At 38.0% G+C, this 15,131-nt stretch overlaps 1 protein-coding gene across 31 annotated transcripts in view; it reads right to left on the bottom strand.

The window, feature by feature from the left end:
• LOC106514844 (protein tyrosine phosphatase receptor type D) overlaps positions 1 to 15,131 on the bottom strand; it is a 469,094-nt gene that overhangs the window by 277,045 nt on the left and 176,918 nt on the right. For all 31 annotated transcript variants that reach the window (XM_014004324.1, XM_014004325.1, XM_014004323.1 and 28 more), the window contains exons 5-6: positions 11,204 to 11,279; positions 6,181 to 6,290 (exon numbers count right to left, since the gene is read on the bottom strand). The gene's annotated coding sequence lies outside the window, so the exon portion shown is untranslated. The remainder of the gene's footprint in view (positions 1 to 6,180; positions 6,291 to 11,203; positions 11,280 to 15,131) is intronic.

The following is a 15,131-nucleotide window of genomic DNA, read 5'->3' as shown; positions in this document are numbered from 1 at the left end:
TGTACACACACACATGTACACACACACACACACACACAGTTATGGTTATATGCAGCTTCCAGACGCTTTGCTGATAGGTGCCATTTCTTATCACTTCGGCTGCAAACGGCCCCCTTATGAAGGCACTTTTACTTGCTGTCTATATGGAGGAGACTGAAGAGAGGCTGATGCGTTTGAGCTGCTCGCAAAGCTTTTCTCAAAACTGAAATATTGTCGAGTCAAAAAAACAACTCTTGAAACCTGATTCCTATGCATTTCTTGTGAATTTTATTTGCTTATTTAGGTGAAAAATAATTCGGTTTTTGTTTTTTGTTCTGTTCTAGTTTGCTTCTTTATGACTTCGCCAGGAATAATATTGACAAATAATATCCACAATTTCCACACTGTTCTTTTTCTAGAAATTAAAAAATAAATAAATAAAAAAATGAAGCCTGTAACGGTGCCATCTGTGGTTTGGAGACTTTTAATAAATTAGCTATTGGAGCTTGTTTATCTTTCCTCCTGCTGAGCTCCAACACTTGTGTGGAAAAAATGGCAGTGTAGTTAATGAACAAAACACGCATTGGTGACTGTGAAAGTGTATATTAGGTGACACAATGGTGGGRGAGAACCCATCGGCAGACGGAGCGACGTTGCGAGGCCGTTTGATAGACAACAACGCGGCGGGGGAGAAAGACGAAGAAGAAGAGGGATTCGACACCCAAGAGCCAAGAGACACTTTTCGCTCTCTTTGCTCCCCAACTGCTCCCAGTGCAAGAGACATGGGCCGCTGCACAGACAGATGGCGAAGTGGTGTGTGTGTGTGTGTTGAATGGTGACACCATTTGGCTGTGTAAAACTGTGAGAGACGARCGACTGAGAGGTATACGAGGAAGGAAAGATTCGTTTTATTCCATCCACACAGCAAATTTAGCATCCGAACAGCTTCAGCAATTTATCACATAAAGCATAAAAAGGTTTCTTTACTTTTCCACTTTTCATCCAGGTCCAGTTGCCACACTGCACGGAGAAGTTCACCTCTCCTGATGAGAAGAGGCCCTCTCTCAGGACAAACTCTGGGTGTGCAGGAGAAGATTCTGTATTTACAGACTGCCATCTACTGGAGTTAACCATTATTTCAATCCAAACAGTTTGATGGCATCCCAGTCTAACATGTACCCATGTGCATTTTTTAATACTGCGACTGTGTCAGTAAAGCTCCATTAGTGCCGTAAAAAGAGAAAATCATGACATTTTAAGATATTCCTAAATTTTACTATCAGAATCAGTTTTATTGCCATCGTCAGTGAATACACAGACTAGGAACTTGCAGTTAAAACACCCATTCTTATTACACACACATAAACATYGGGGAGAACTGAAYAAATGGAAGCTTTTGAATATAATGCAGAAACAYTCTTGATTTTGTGCAAAAACAGCTCAAAGGTTGGTGGAAACAACAACTATCACTTTACAGGCTTTAAGTGAAACTGAATTTGTCATTTTTGAAAGCTCTGCCTCAGACGGACTCTTYTAGTGGAGGCTTTTAAAGCCATGCAGTGACACAGAGCACCATCTTGTGGTTAAATCATACTGAAAATAATCTTAAAAAAGCTTTGACCAAAAACCTAAAAAYAAATGTATGAATTATAAAATAGCATTTGAATCCTGGAATGTTTAAATTTTTAACATTTAAAAGTGTCTCTGCAAATATGGCAACTGATTAAAACAAAGTGACATATTTTTTTAAGAGATATCAGTCATGCAGAGGACTAAACTGGTTAAAAAAATTGATGTGAATAATTAATATTAAAAATTTATGTAACCCTGGTATCGTTTTGTTGCATTTGACAGGGGGTTTGTATTTATTTGGATGCCACTCCAGGCATGTTTACTGCCTGTCGACATCGACAAGGAGGAAAACAAGCAATTGCCTGTTTTTGTAWATGTTTGGTTGTTTGTTAACAAAATATCTTATGAACCACGGAACCAATTTTAATGAGCCTCTTCAAAAAATAACCAGTAAGATGGATGTACATTTGGAGTAAACTCAATTGAAGCTAAATAACGTCAGCTAACGTTTGGAGAACAACCATTTCAAGATGGCCACAACAACCGATCTTAAAACACAAATTGGCTACAACTCTGATAATTTAATAAAAACTGAACTAAAATTTGGTGTGATGTATACTGAGAGCCATGCTCAACCTTTAACAGATCCCTCATTGCAGGTATGTGCACRTCTTATGTAATGCTGGTTGCTTACAGTGCACAAGAGCCCAGACTGCTTTTATCATTTATCACAAAATTTGCATCACTTWTTAATTTCCCCTTCCCTGTTTAAGTYCACGCTGTTCATTAAATGCAGCTCGCMAAAGTATTTGCTGAATAAATAAAATGAAATGTCTATGCTTATTTCAACTTAAATCTGTGTAAAATGAGTAGCTTTGCTGCAGCTGCTAAATGAAACCCAGCCTTCCCACGGTGTAGCAGCACRTACTCTCTTCTAAATAAGTAATTTAGAGGTTATCTCATGTTGTCGCTAATCATTTAAAATTGTCTTTTTTCATGTTTTTTTTTAAATTTCCCAATGTTCTCTGCCCCCGTACTTCAGCACCTAATCCTGTGTGTTTGTGGCTTAGCAGACTTATTCTGGGAAATGGCGAGCTGCTATCTGACCTGACACACAGATTGCATCCATTTTCCCGAAGCATATCTGTCTTTTTCAGACAGCCGCTTTTCAAAAGAAATATGTCAGCAAGTCTGGAGATTATGCCCCCCCCTCCTCACTAATCACCAAAAGACCCCCAACCTGCCTGGCATTTCTTCAGTGTAACAATGTGGCGCACCGAGCAGAAGTTCTTTTCCCATTTAGATGCTTATTTTGATCTTCTTTCATTCTCATTGTGTTGCTGTTAATCAGTTGTATTAACTATTAACTTCATGCTCTGTTGAGTTACACGATTATCGCATGCAAATGAAAATCGACTTGGGGAATAAAAAAAACTTGCAAGGTGAATTAATTTCACATCATTTTTTCTATTGATGTAGATTCAATGACTYCTTCATTATTATTCTACATTTGCTCTTTATAGAAAAAGCTACAGATTGTTCTCTATTTTATTTGGTATGCTCTTTTAGCACACAGCCCTGCTTTCATTTACAAAAGTAAATAAATAAATAAATAAATAAATAAATAAATAAATAAAGCCCAAATACAATGCAGTACTTAAATGAAAGCCAGGCATTCAGGCATATATCCTGCTGCTTTTCAGGTCAAAATTTTACAAATTTCCAGTGCTCCTAGACTCTTAAAGGCACAGTGTGTAGGATTTGTTGTTTTCAGCGACATCTAGTGGTTGAGTGGTTGAATCATCCTCCCTGGTCCTCCCCCCACCCCCACCACCCGCTTCCAAACACAAAGGAGTTGCTACGGTGTCTCTCAGGTGTCAAAAACCTTTGATAATTCCAACCGCGATGTCTACCAGCAGCTTCAGGGCTAGTGATGTTTCAAGTGGTAAGATTATGAGCTTTAATAAGTAAAATTATCCCAGCTACAATGACAGACAACAAATATTACATTTATAGTATTACAACTAAAACCGTTTTTGATGCCGGCACCGCAGTTTGTCCTTCATGAGCCTTCGTAGACAAGATGGCGGTGCAAGATGGTGGCTGCCTGTAGTGGCGACCTGCGACCATGGAGATATAAACAGCTTTTTATAAGGTAAAAATGATAAAACATGGTCTTTGTCTGCAATGATTAGACATGTTTTTTATTATTGTCATTAGTGATTATCTCAATTTCGGCTAAAAGAATTGACAAAWTCCTACACACTGTGCCTTTAAAGTCAAACAGCCAGGTACTTTGTAACGTGACCGTGTTGTAGGAGGAGGCTGACATGTTGGTTTGGGCAAAAATAGGAGGAATTCCTCAGTGGGGAAAATAGTATCTACTTCTCACATAAACATCCAGAGAGAAAATACAGTATTTCATTCAATATTAAAGTGACCAGGTGGGCATGTTGTGTGGTTTCCCCCACTCTGTGCAGACCTGTGAGTGCTGCAGATGACATCATGCCAGCTTTGATAATGTGTGACAATAACTCAGCTACTCTCAGGTTAATCACCTGTAGTTGTATATTCAAAGATTATATTAGAAGTTTTATTAAAATCCATGTAGCAGTTGAGACAAAAGAACACACTCACCACAGCACTTGTTCTCTGTATCAGCAGGCAGTAAAAATAACATCCRTTTCCTTTTTTTGTTTTTTACCCAGGCAGATCTTACTCCCGTACTTTTTTTTTTTTTTGTAAGCTAACTGTTGCTGACTCTGTACGGATACCACAACATTTGGGGCGACCCTGATGGATTCCTGGTATCATTGACAGTTATACGTGCGCCGCCTATAACCACAATTCCCCGGCCGCAGCTTATAGCAGGGCGAAGCCGAGCGAGATTCACTCCTAGACTGGCTTCAAGCCACTGGACTACGTAATAATTTATCGGCCAAAAAGCCCCCCGGTGTACTCGCTGTGCAATATTTATATCCAACCGAATGGATTTCCTCAGCTACATCACCGCAGATGCTCAGGTCAGGGTTTTTCCCTCCTCTCAGAGTAAAGTGTTGGTATTTCAGACTGTCTCAGTCTGGGAAATAACACAAACAATTTGCTCCTGATCACAGTACAGCTGATGTTTGAGGCTTTAGTACTGAATGGGTAAACAGAGGAGAGTGATTACTGAGTGAAGACAGGTGTGATGATAACTAATAAAATGCAGGTGTCAGTTTTTATAAACTAACRAATTTTACTTTAAGTGTTTCAGTTCAAACATGGCCATCAAACCTTTCTTTTTTGTTAGTCCKTTATTTCATTATTTCACTCTGTCATGTGTCATTATTCATTTATTTTCTCATCCCCAAAAAAGCTTTCATTACAAACAAAATTCCAAAAATCTTAATATCGTTATGCTAAGAGTGTTTAACAACACCTATGCAGCAACAAACTCTTTCCCACATTTTTAAAGCATTTTTGAGAGATATAAACCAACTAATCAACAGCAAACATTAAGTTTACAGCACCATAAATATTACTTTAGGTCAGTGGTTTCCAAACTGTTTCTGCTGGGCTCTTTGGTTTATACAAAACAATGTTTGTGCCCCCTACCTTGGTAACACACAGTACTCAACCAGACGGAAATATATTTTATTTTGCAGTTCATTTGATAACTCAACCTTATTTTGAACAACCGAACTAATACAAATAAAACAAAAAAATAAAAATAAAAAATACAGGCTGAAACAAAAATCTACCTCTTTAAAAAAACAACATAATGTCACTTCTTAAAGTGTAATAGTATTTTACTGTGTGACAACATTCAACATTGCTGTAATTTTTTTATTTTTATTTATTTTTCAAAAAATGCCTCTCCGTATAAAATGGGTTTAAAAAATGTGAACAACATAAAAATAAAGATTTGTTGACCAAACCTTTTCAATCTTTACTTATTTGTGTTTACATGGGAGCCCCATCAAAAAACATGTCCATTATGCTAGCAGTGCCCATAGAACAGGGGTGTCAAACTCATTTTCACCGAGGGCCACATGAGCGTTATGGTGGCCCTCGAAGGGCCAGTTAATGAACTTTGATATTTCATGTTTATCTTTGACTAAACAGTGTTTTAACATGTCCTCTTTTAAACACTGATAAGAACTAAGTGTGTGACTGACTAAATCTGAAATAATTATAGAAAGATTAAAAGTAAAACTAATAAAGTTTTACTCATTGATGAGTTTCTAGTGAGTAGCTGCATGATGACAGATTTAGTTTATGGTTGATTCTGACTTTAAAGCAGCTTATTTTCMGACATTAATACTTTGCTATTTAACTAAATTGCTCAGTTACTTAAAGCCGACAGATCAGGCGTAGGACAATGTTATCTTTCACCTTTTAAATTTATTTTGTTGTTTTAATCATAAAATTAAAGTTTACCATTGATATAAGAAACAATGTTCATGTAAAGTAAAAAATAGGAGTACCCCCCTTTGCGGGCCACACGGGTGTTTGATACACCCCCCCCCCCCCACCTCACTGTGGGAATCTCTGCTTTAAGTAATCAACAGTAARCAGTGAAWTAACTCAGCCCCACACATAAAATAACAGTTGAAGCCAAACTGAAAAATGACAAATCTGACTCACCGAGAAATGAGGCTCCACACTTGGGTTCATGCAGGCGCCACCATGCTGCCAACTGCTGCAGTTTCACCTCGCCGACACACCTGACAATTACTGCCCAATTTGCCCCCGACCTGAAAAAAAAAAAAACAATAAAAAAGTTAAACAGGGTCTGATTAAATTTAAATAATACATCAAAACAAAATCACTTAAACATAGCTTGCATTTTACTAAAACTATTTGTTTTTAATCAAGCTGCATCAAAGGATTAGTCAATTATTATCAACGGATGCATTAGTGTTACAATAAAATTGTCTGTCTTTAATTTGCTTTAAACTATTTTATATATTTTTTTCTTATTTGCATGCCATTTCCTTCCACTTTGGGTGTTAAAATCTTATCAAAAAATTGCTCCTTTGTGGCATTGTTATGTGTTCAGGGAGTGTAGTTGTGGAACTGAAACTGAAACGTTTTAACTGTTCTGGCATGCCTTCCTATTGCCAGCAGGGCCAAATAAAATGGTGTACCATTCCTGCCTGACATGYTTCTTGTGACCTTATGAAAGTAAAAATCCCTTCAAGCGGTGTAATAAATCACCCAGGACCCAGCCTGCCCTACATGTGCTCTCACATTGACACAGTGCTGGCCAAAAACTAAAAAAGTAGTACATCAATTTTGATGAGTGTGGAGAAACACAGTTAAATCAGGTGGTGTAACCTTTCAAAGGAGCAGGATGGACCAGTAGTTAGTTAGGTCAAACCACACACCCAAGGTTAGTAATCAAACACTGAGCTGACTTTAACTAACAAAAGATTAAACACATTTAATCCTTAATATAAWATAAAGCTATCTCAGAATAGAAGCCAACTTTAAAAGTGAACCCCGACTAGTTGTAACATTAGACATCATTTGATAAACATTTACATCCACTGTAAAATACAGATGTTAAAAATTCTGTAGACTGTTTTGTTTTTATAAATTTGAAAAATTATGTTGTCACATAGACGGCAACATTTTATTAACACCACAAAGATGACGTTTACTAGGTGTTACAGTGCGAGGCTGCAAGCAAACTATCTAGCCTGTTCACTTTTGCGTTAGCGCCCGTGTCAATTCATATGGCCTCAAAGCATTAGCGCCCAAGCTAATATGGCCTTAGCTGGTTTATATATATATATATATATATATATATATAAATGGCCTTAAAGGGGTAGTGTCCAAGCTGATACTCCTGATCAAATTTTTATGACCAGTTGAAAAATGGCAATAATTTCCATTTTGCACTGTTTGATCTTAAGAAGTTTCTAAGTAGAGCTTCAAAATGCAAAAAGCAGAAATGGGAGTGAGACAAAAACAAACATCTGAATAAGCTATTGTGCTGTATTATGAATTAGCCTTTAAAATTTTATTTTAGTTTTGTACCCAGACTGTAACGCTAAGCCAGGTAACCTTTTACTGCATAAAAATCTGCTGCTTAAAGCAAAACTCTGCCTGACAGGACTACCTTGATGTGCATATTTTTGGTAAAATGCAGTAAAACTTAATTTAAATATCATCACTTACTTTCTCCTTTTTTAAAAGAAACTGCACACTCAACCTAAATTTATGGCCTCAATGTTTTTTTTTTTTTGTTTTTTTTTTTACAAAAAGGTAATTCAAGTGTCCCATACACATTCCAACACACTTTGCTGCTGCTGTCATTTACAATATTTTTGTCACAAAATCAATCTTGTTGCTAATCCAACTCACTCATCTGCACTTTAACATTTTTCCCCCACTGCCCTTTCCACAAGAGTTATATTGTCGCTGTCATCTCAACTTTAAATCACATTTGCCACTGGTGCCTCCAATCAATTTTCAGAAATGCTCTGTGGTTCCCACACAGCGTCCTGTAATGTGTGGAATCTTTGGGGTAAAAAAAAAAAAAAGCAATGAATCACTTCAGTCTCCATGWGGGAGGCAGAAATTAAAGCAAAGGACCACCACAACTCAATAGGAAGAAACAGCTCATCCATGATTTGATAAAACACTTTCTCTGATAAGTTCATAGGAAATCCTCTGGACATGCGAGAATGTTCTGGTGTTTGCTGGGCCCTTGCCCGGGGAACAGTAGCTCACAGCAACACAAACGCTCCAATTACAGCTGCCTGCACCCCCCCAAAGTCCTCCAGGGGCTAGGGGGTGGCGGTGTTGGAACCACGGCACTATGTTCATTGATCTGAAAAACACCAATGTGATAGAGGGTAACTTCACTCCAGTTCCAGAGGACATGAACTGCACTTTTAATGATCCCAGCTGGAACACTGGTACGCTGAAAATAATAAGACATTTTGAATTCTTCCATTTATGGTCTCTTAGGATCTATGGACCTGTGAACTTGTGAGTGGAGCTTTGAGTCAAAAGTAGACCGATTGATCAGTAAGCCAATTATTAAAGACACTTTTATAAAAAGTCAGGCCACAGCTGATCATGCTACTGATTAAAAGTAAGGCACATTGGTGGCCAGCACAGTGGTGCCTTTTATGGAAGAGGTGCTTATTTTTAGTACATAACCACAAAAGTTATGGGCTCTTTCATTGGTACCATTTTTTKWAWWAAWYMMMAWTTTWMCMAAAAAAATGCCAAARTGGTACTTCATAAGAAGGTGTATTGAGCCACATAAGACCCTTGGGATATACAGTATTTAACTACTAGGGGTGTATAAAAAAATCAATRCACTGAAAAATCACAATATTTAATTTCCTAATACTGCATTGATTCTCTAAAGTGCTAAACTGATTTTTAATTCAGACTTAAAATGTAAACTTTCACCAGCGACTCTTGCTTGTGTTGCATTTTAGCCTCCAATSGCTAGTTAGCAGAAATAAACCTGCCATTTGGCTCCTCCACTCCAAGGACCATAGKATAATGCTAGCTCTAACGTTAGCACTGTGAGTTAATGGCTACGTTCACACTGCAGGTACTAAATGCGACTCAAATCAGATTTTTTTGCCCCATCTGACCCATATTTGATTTTTTATGACTGTCCGAACGTGAAAAATCCGATTTTTTTCAAATCCGACCCAGGCCGTTTCAGTATGTGGTTCTAAACTGAATACATATCTGATGTTTTCAAAGCGACTGCAGTGTGGACGCTCATGTCACATTACATCTGACTTTTTCATCAGGAGGAGGGGCCGAAGGACCGATAAGACACTAACCTCAAGTCTCGCTGTTTAAATCCATAGCTCCATGTGTTTACAGCTCCAAAACACAAGTCCATTTGTCTTTTTACTTTTAATTTTCCATGTAGATAGTATGATAATAACGATGTCCAGCTTGGGTCGCAGAGCGTATCGATCCTAAAGTTACTCGTTCGATACTTTATATCCAGCTCGTTGCTTCGTTCCAAAAATAAAATGCTTCACCAGAGCATCCAATCAGAGGCAGGTTCAGATATAAATATTGAACTAAACAAGCACGTCAGATAATTATTTAATCAGCTCTGAGATTAAACAACAGCTTCAGATTCGATGTACTAAAAATAGCATCCATGCTAGCTCTGTAAACAAACAAGCCGGCTGAATGAGAAGTCACATCTTTACTGCACATACAGGTCACATCAGTGCTGTGTAGGGTCCACACTGGAGTCTGATGCAGGTTGCATTTAAAATGCAATGTGAATGTTCACACCAAAAGATAGGATTTTTTTCAAAAAAATCAGAACTGAGCATTAAGACCTGCAGTGTGAACGTAGCCAATGTTAGCACTAAGTACCGATGGTCTAATCTGAGCTGATGAGACCTTCAAAGCTGACAGTAACACAGACTGCAGCAGCTTCATATGGCCCATTTACTGAATTAAGCACAAGATATAATGTCAGTGTGGTGGGTGATCATATTTTTTTTACAATTAATATTATAGTTGTATTAAATTATTTAATGGCACATTTGGCCTAACAATTGAAAACACAAAAAAAAAAATATGAAACATATAAAATACATGTATAACATAATTTGTATACTTTAATTTGTTTTTAAACATAGAATATTTGGAGCTAAAAATGGCAATATATCAAAATATATTGTAGTGTGACCCCAGTGTCATGATATGTATCATATCAAATTCTTGCCAATACACAGCCCTAACTACAGGCAATAGCTGATTTTTTTTTTTTTTTACTTTAATGTGTTTGAATGTTAAACTGTTCTATTATTGGGCCAAGCAAAACAACATATGTCACAGAAAAAAACCCCAATCAATCTCCTTCCAGTTCAGCATTTTATGTGACTACACAGTCGGGCAAACAGGATAATTAGATCCAGCAACATTATTTTGACACAACGGATGAGCAAAAATTGAGCCCGCCCACATCGAGGTCACCAGTTGTGTTGGCTCAGTGCTGRTTTTCCTCAGAAATGATCCCTGCTGCAATCTTAGTGTGTTTGCACGWATGCACAAGCTGCCACAAAGTGCTGACAGCACCTGTCAGTCCTCCAGCTAAACGCTGTTAGAGGTGTGAGTGGGTGCATCGTCTCCACAGTGTGGTGAGAACACACATTCACAGCAGCAGCAGCGGTGAATTTTGTACTCCAGATGGCACCATTAGCTTGCTGTAGTTGTGTTGTAATTCRGTATCAATATCTTACAAGAATTTAAGTCCAATTACAAAATCCATGATTGTAATCTAAGTAAAAGGTAAGTTCTGTTTTTTTTCCTGCTGCACAATTTGCACATCATCATTCACTAAAGTTGAGAGAGGAAAACAAGCTTGCTTGTTAATCTGGAAAACTGAATCGAATCAAAYACAAGACAGAGTCCAGATTGACTGTGACTGATCATTAGATCATGTTGACATGTACGCTCCCTGTCCTTTAGTCCATACTAACAACATTTAGTTGTTTGACCCTTGATTTGATTTCTGCAGCTTCACGTTTACCCTTTTCATACYGTCTGAGGAATTGACATTTGTTCGGTGAAAAAAAGGATTTTGCTCAGCAGCGGAGTTCTATTGATGGAAGTGTTACACTGACCAACTCAATTTAGATTTATTTGTTGGGGATCTTACCCAGATATCGAAACAAACAATGCCGACTGCTGCTTCGGACCAGAGTGAAAACAGAAGAGAGCTCCTCAGATTTCCCCTGCAAGAAAAAAAAAGAAAGGGAAGAGGTCAAGATTTATCAGACTTTAGTGAATTTCATCTTTGTCTCCACGTCAAAGACAGATCTCTCTCTCTGTCTCTCWCTCACACACAGACACATATTTGTTCTTCTATCCTCTTAAGGACTTTGCATTGACAACCATTTTACCAGGCATTTCTATTGCCTAAACCTGASACCTGACCCTAAACCTAACCTCACAGGTACATACACAACTCTAAAGCTAGTCTCAAGTTCAGACACTAGCCCTAACCTTAACCCCTGACCTACAAATGGGATTTTTCCACTATGTCTACCTGGCAAATGTTCATACAGCAACAAAATGTCCTCATAAACATAGCATAAAACTATGTCCACACACTGAGAGGAAGACACACGTGTACACACGCACACACTCACAACACAGCACTCTGCTAAGATGCTTTTGTATTTCAAGCAGGTTATTTTTCATTGTGCATAATGAACACTACTAAAAATAGACATCTCCACACACGCTGACATCATCTCCACACTGTTCTACTGGAACTACTGGTCCCTATTAGAGCATACAGATATAAAATATGAAGACGAATCAAACAGGGCTGACAATTTTCAAGCACAAGTTCTAATGTTAGCCGTTAGCCCTCGGAGTATGTTTTGAGGATGACTCGCAGNACCTGACCCTAAACCTAACCTCACAGGTACATACACAACTCTAAAGCTAGTCTCAAGTTCAGACACTAGCCCTAACCTTAACCCCTGACCTACAAATGGGATTTTTCCACTATGTCTACCTGGCAAATGTTCATACAGCAACAAAATGTCCTCATAAACATAGCATAAAACTATGTCCACACACTGAGAGGAAGACACACGTGTACACACGCACACACTCACAACACAGCACTCTGCTAAGATGCTTTTGTATTTCAAGCAGGTTATTTTTCATTGTGCATAATGAACACTACTAAAAATAGACATCTCCACACACGCTGACATCATCTCCACACTGTTCTACTGGAACTACTGGTCCCTATTAGAGCATACAGATATAAAATATGAAGACGAATCAAACAGGGCTGACAATTTTCAAGCACAAGTTCTAATGTTAGCCGTTAGCCCTCGGAGTATGTTTTGAGGATGACTCGCAGTTACTACCAAACCAAATATGAGCTCCACATTTAGACATTTCAATGAGATGTTACAGTTTTTGTGTTTTGAAGTTCYTTAGAAGAATTTCATTGTATCATCTTAAAATGTTAAACAATTGTTGATGTTTAGTTGCATGAAATTTTGTTCAGCGTGTCATGAAAAACTTTAATAGACAATCTGTAATTTCCCCTTGGGATCAATAAATTATCATTCATTCATTCAAACGCACAAAAGGACAACTTGGTTTTTCAATAGAGGTTACCATACCATCTACCATAGTCCTGATTCTAATCTGTGCATGAAGGCAAGAATACTTGATTTAATCGTGTCCACTGACAATCCTGCAGGTTTTGATAATCACCAGGATTTTGTCAGACCTGATTGTGTAATTTAGCATGAAGAGATCAGTAAAACACTAAATGCTAAATTCAAATGCCACAGCGACACAAATAACTGACACATCTTGAGTCTTTGTGATGTTCAGAGTGGAAAAAATGACAGATTTTGGACTCTGACACCTTCCCTGACCAACTGCTGCCCCTTGGCACTGTTCTGTATCTACAAAGCTCTACAAATGGGAAGTTTTTCCAGCATTTGCATTTTTCCATCTCATATTTTTCTACTTTGCCAAAGCTCTTGATATGCAAAACTCATATGTTTACTTGGGAGATCAAAGTTTCTCTCTCCCTCCCCTTCCTTCGTTTCCCATCTAAAAATGGCCTCCCTTCATTATGCAAGCCAACAAAGACAGCCAAGCCTGCTCACCCCCCACACCCAATTCCAAGCATACTGATTAATTAGCTTGTATAATTAGCTTAATGATTTAGAGAAACACGGCCATGGCCACCTAAGAAGCTATGCTAATGAACCTCATGTCTCCCACAATTAAAATGCCCATATCTTAACAATGGTGGTTTGGAAGTCCAGATAACAAACGTGAAGGCAGAGCAGAAAAAAATAGATGCTAATTGATGTAGCATGGTGTAGCTACTGTTAATGAACTTGGAGGTGTAGTTTTTATGAGAGAGACGGTGTTTAGAAGTCATGCATTTTATTTCAAGTGTTGAGATAATGGTTTTTCCCCTGAAACAGAACTCTCACAAAATAATCACTTAATTTGAATCTACAATTTATTAACTTTTGAGGTCAATCGCATTGAAGGTGATCACTGTAGCTCAGCAACCAGACACCTACATTACTAACCACAAACAACTGGAGCTAAATTTTAGGGTGATGGTAAAGGAATTAAATTCAACACATTCTCTTAATGCTAACACATATTTTACAATATCGCATGAGTAAGTTTATTTACAAGATTTGACCAAAACTCATGAAATGATCTGCAACAAAATTGTTGACATGAAAGTCAGCAGGTGATATGTATTTTGTCAACAAACAGGTATAACAGCAGAAGTTCAGACACCACTGGAAAACTACAAGCAAATGAAGTCCTTTAGTTTCTTMCAATGACAATTAATTTTGGTGCCAGCGGTTCGCTCTGTGCACTCAGACCTTAAATTAGATCTGGTGTGTGTGATGTAAGATGCTGAAAGTAGGGGGAAAAGAACTGCTTTTCTAAGGAGCAAATTTACAGCCTTATCTGTCACATTATGCYATTCAATATATATTTTCAGCTTTCAGCTTTCAGCTGAAAATATATCTCGAATATATTTTTCAGCTAGAGGATGTTAACTCTCGCTCTGTGTGAGCACACACGCTGTAAAGTGTGCGGCTGCAGACACGGAGTTGTGGACTTTACAGTTTCCATTAAATATGAGTCAGAGCAGACAGTATCTCGGCTCCGTGACAGGAGCATCAGCATTCCTGGATGCACTCTAGACATAAATCGGCCATTTATGACCTTCCGCTGAACAGTAACCAACAGAGACGCCGGCTCAACTCATAAAACCAGCAGAATGTTGAGATGCAGATGAAGCTGGGACACRTCTATACTTGACCTCTAAAGCTGGAGTCAAGTGGAAGCACTTAGAACTAATTTTAGTCTAATAAGTCTATTTTTGCTCATTTTAGCACAAWGACTGAATATTGGGACCATCTTAGTCCTAACTTAATGGTGATTGGTTTCTTTGATGCTGACAGAGCTGAAGAATTTTAAACGCTGTCACGCCAACAACACAGGAAATAGACTGGAGTAAGGAGAGTGAGTTTTATGTTTATATGACCACTGGGAGCTCACTACAGGCCTGATACTAAATACTAGAAGCAAACACTTCAGTGTTGCACCACATAAGCTTTTGTTGYGATAAATCAGTATTTTAACTAAAAAGGTAGTCAAGTTTTGACTGCCTCATAACACAGTTCATATATCTTTCTTTTTGGAAATTAACTGCCACTTTTTTATTTTTACAACCCATTGAACTATAAAGTACTCCTTTCTTCAGCAGCTTGTTCCTGAGCTTCTCCATCTCCCTGTATGTGTGGTATCGTGATAAATATCACGTGCTGATTTGCATGCTAAGTTTTTTTTAATGTGATATTTTATTGCTCAGAGTATGAGTTGAGGATGACTATCAGCCATTAAACCAAATTTGAACTCAAGGTCTGTGAAACTGACAGCCTTTGGCCTTTTTGTCTGTAAGTTGATTGGCTGAGGCAGCCATCTCGAGTCAATTTGATTCTAACAGCTAATCAGTTGTAGATGTACATCCAGTGTTTATTTCCTGAGAATTTCAATATCTTATA

The sequence above is a fragment of the Austrofundulus limnaeus genome, unplaced genomic scaffold (genome assembly GCF_001266775.1).
Source record: "Austrofundulus limnaeus strain Quisiro unplaced genomic scaffold, Austrofundulus_limnaeus-1.0 Scaffold23, whole genome shotgun sequence".
NCBI classification, from domain to species: Eukaryota; Metazoa; Chordata; class Actinopteri; order Cyprinodontiformes; family Rivulidae; genus Austrofundulus; species Austrofundulus limnaeus.
The sequence above is the reverse complement of the archived record's forward strand: the minus strand, read 5'-3'. Positions and strand labels throughout refer to the sequence as shown.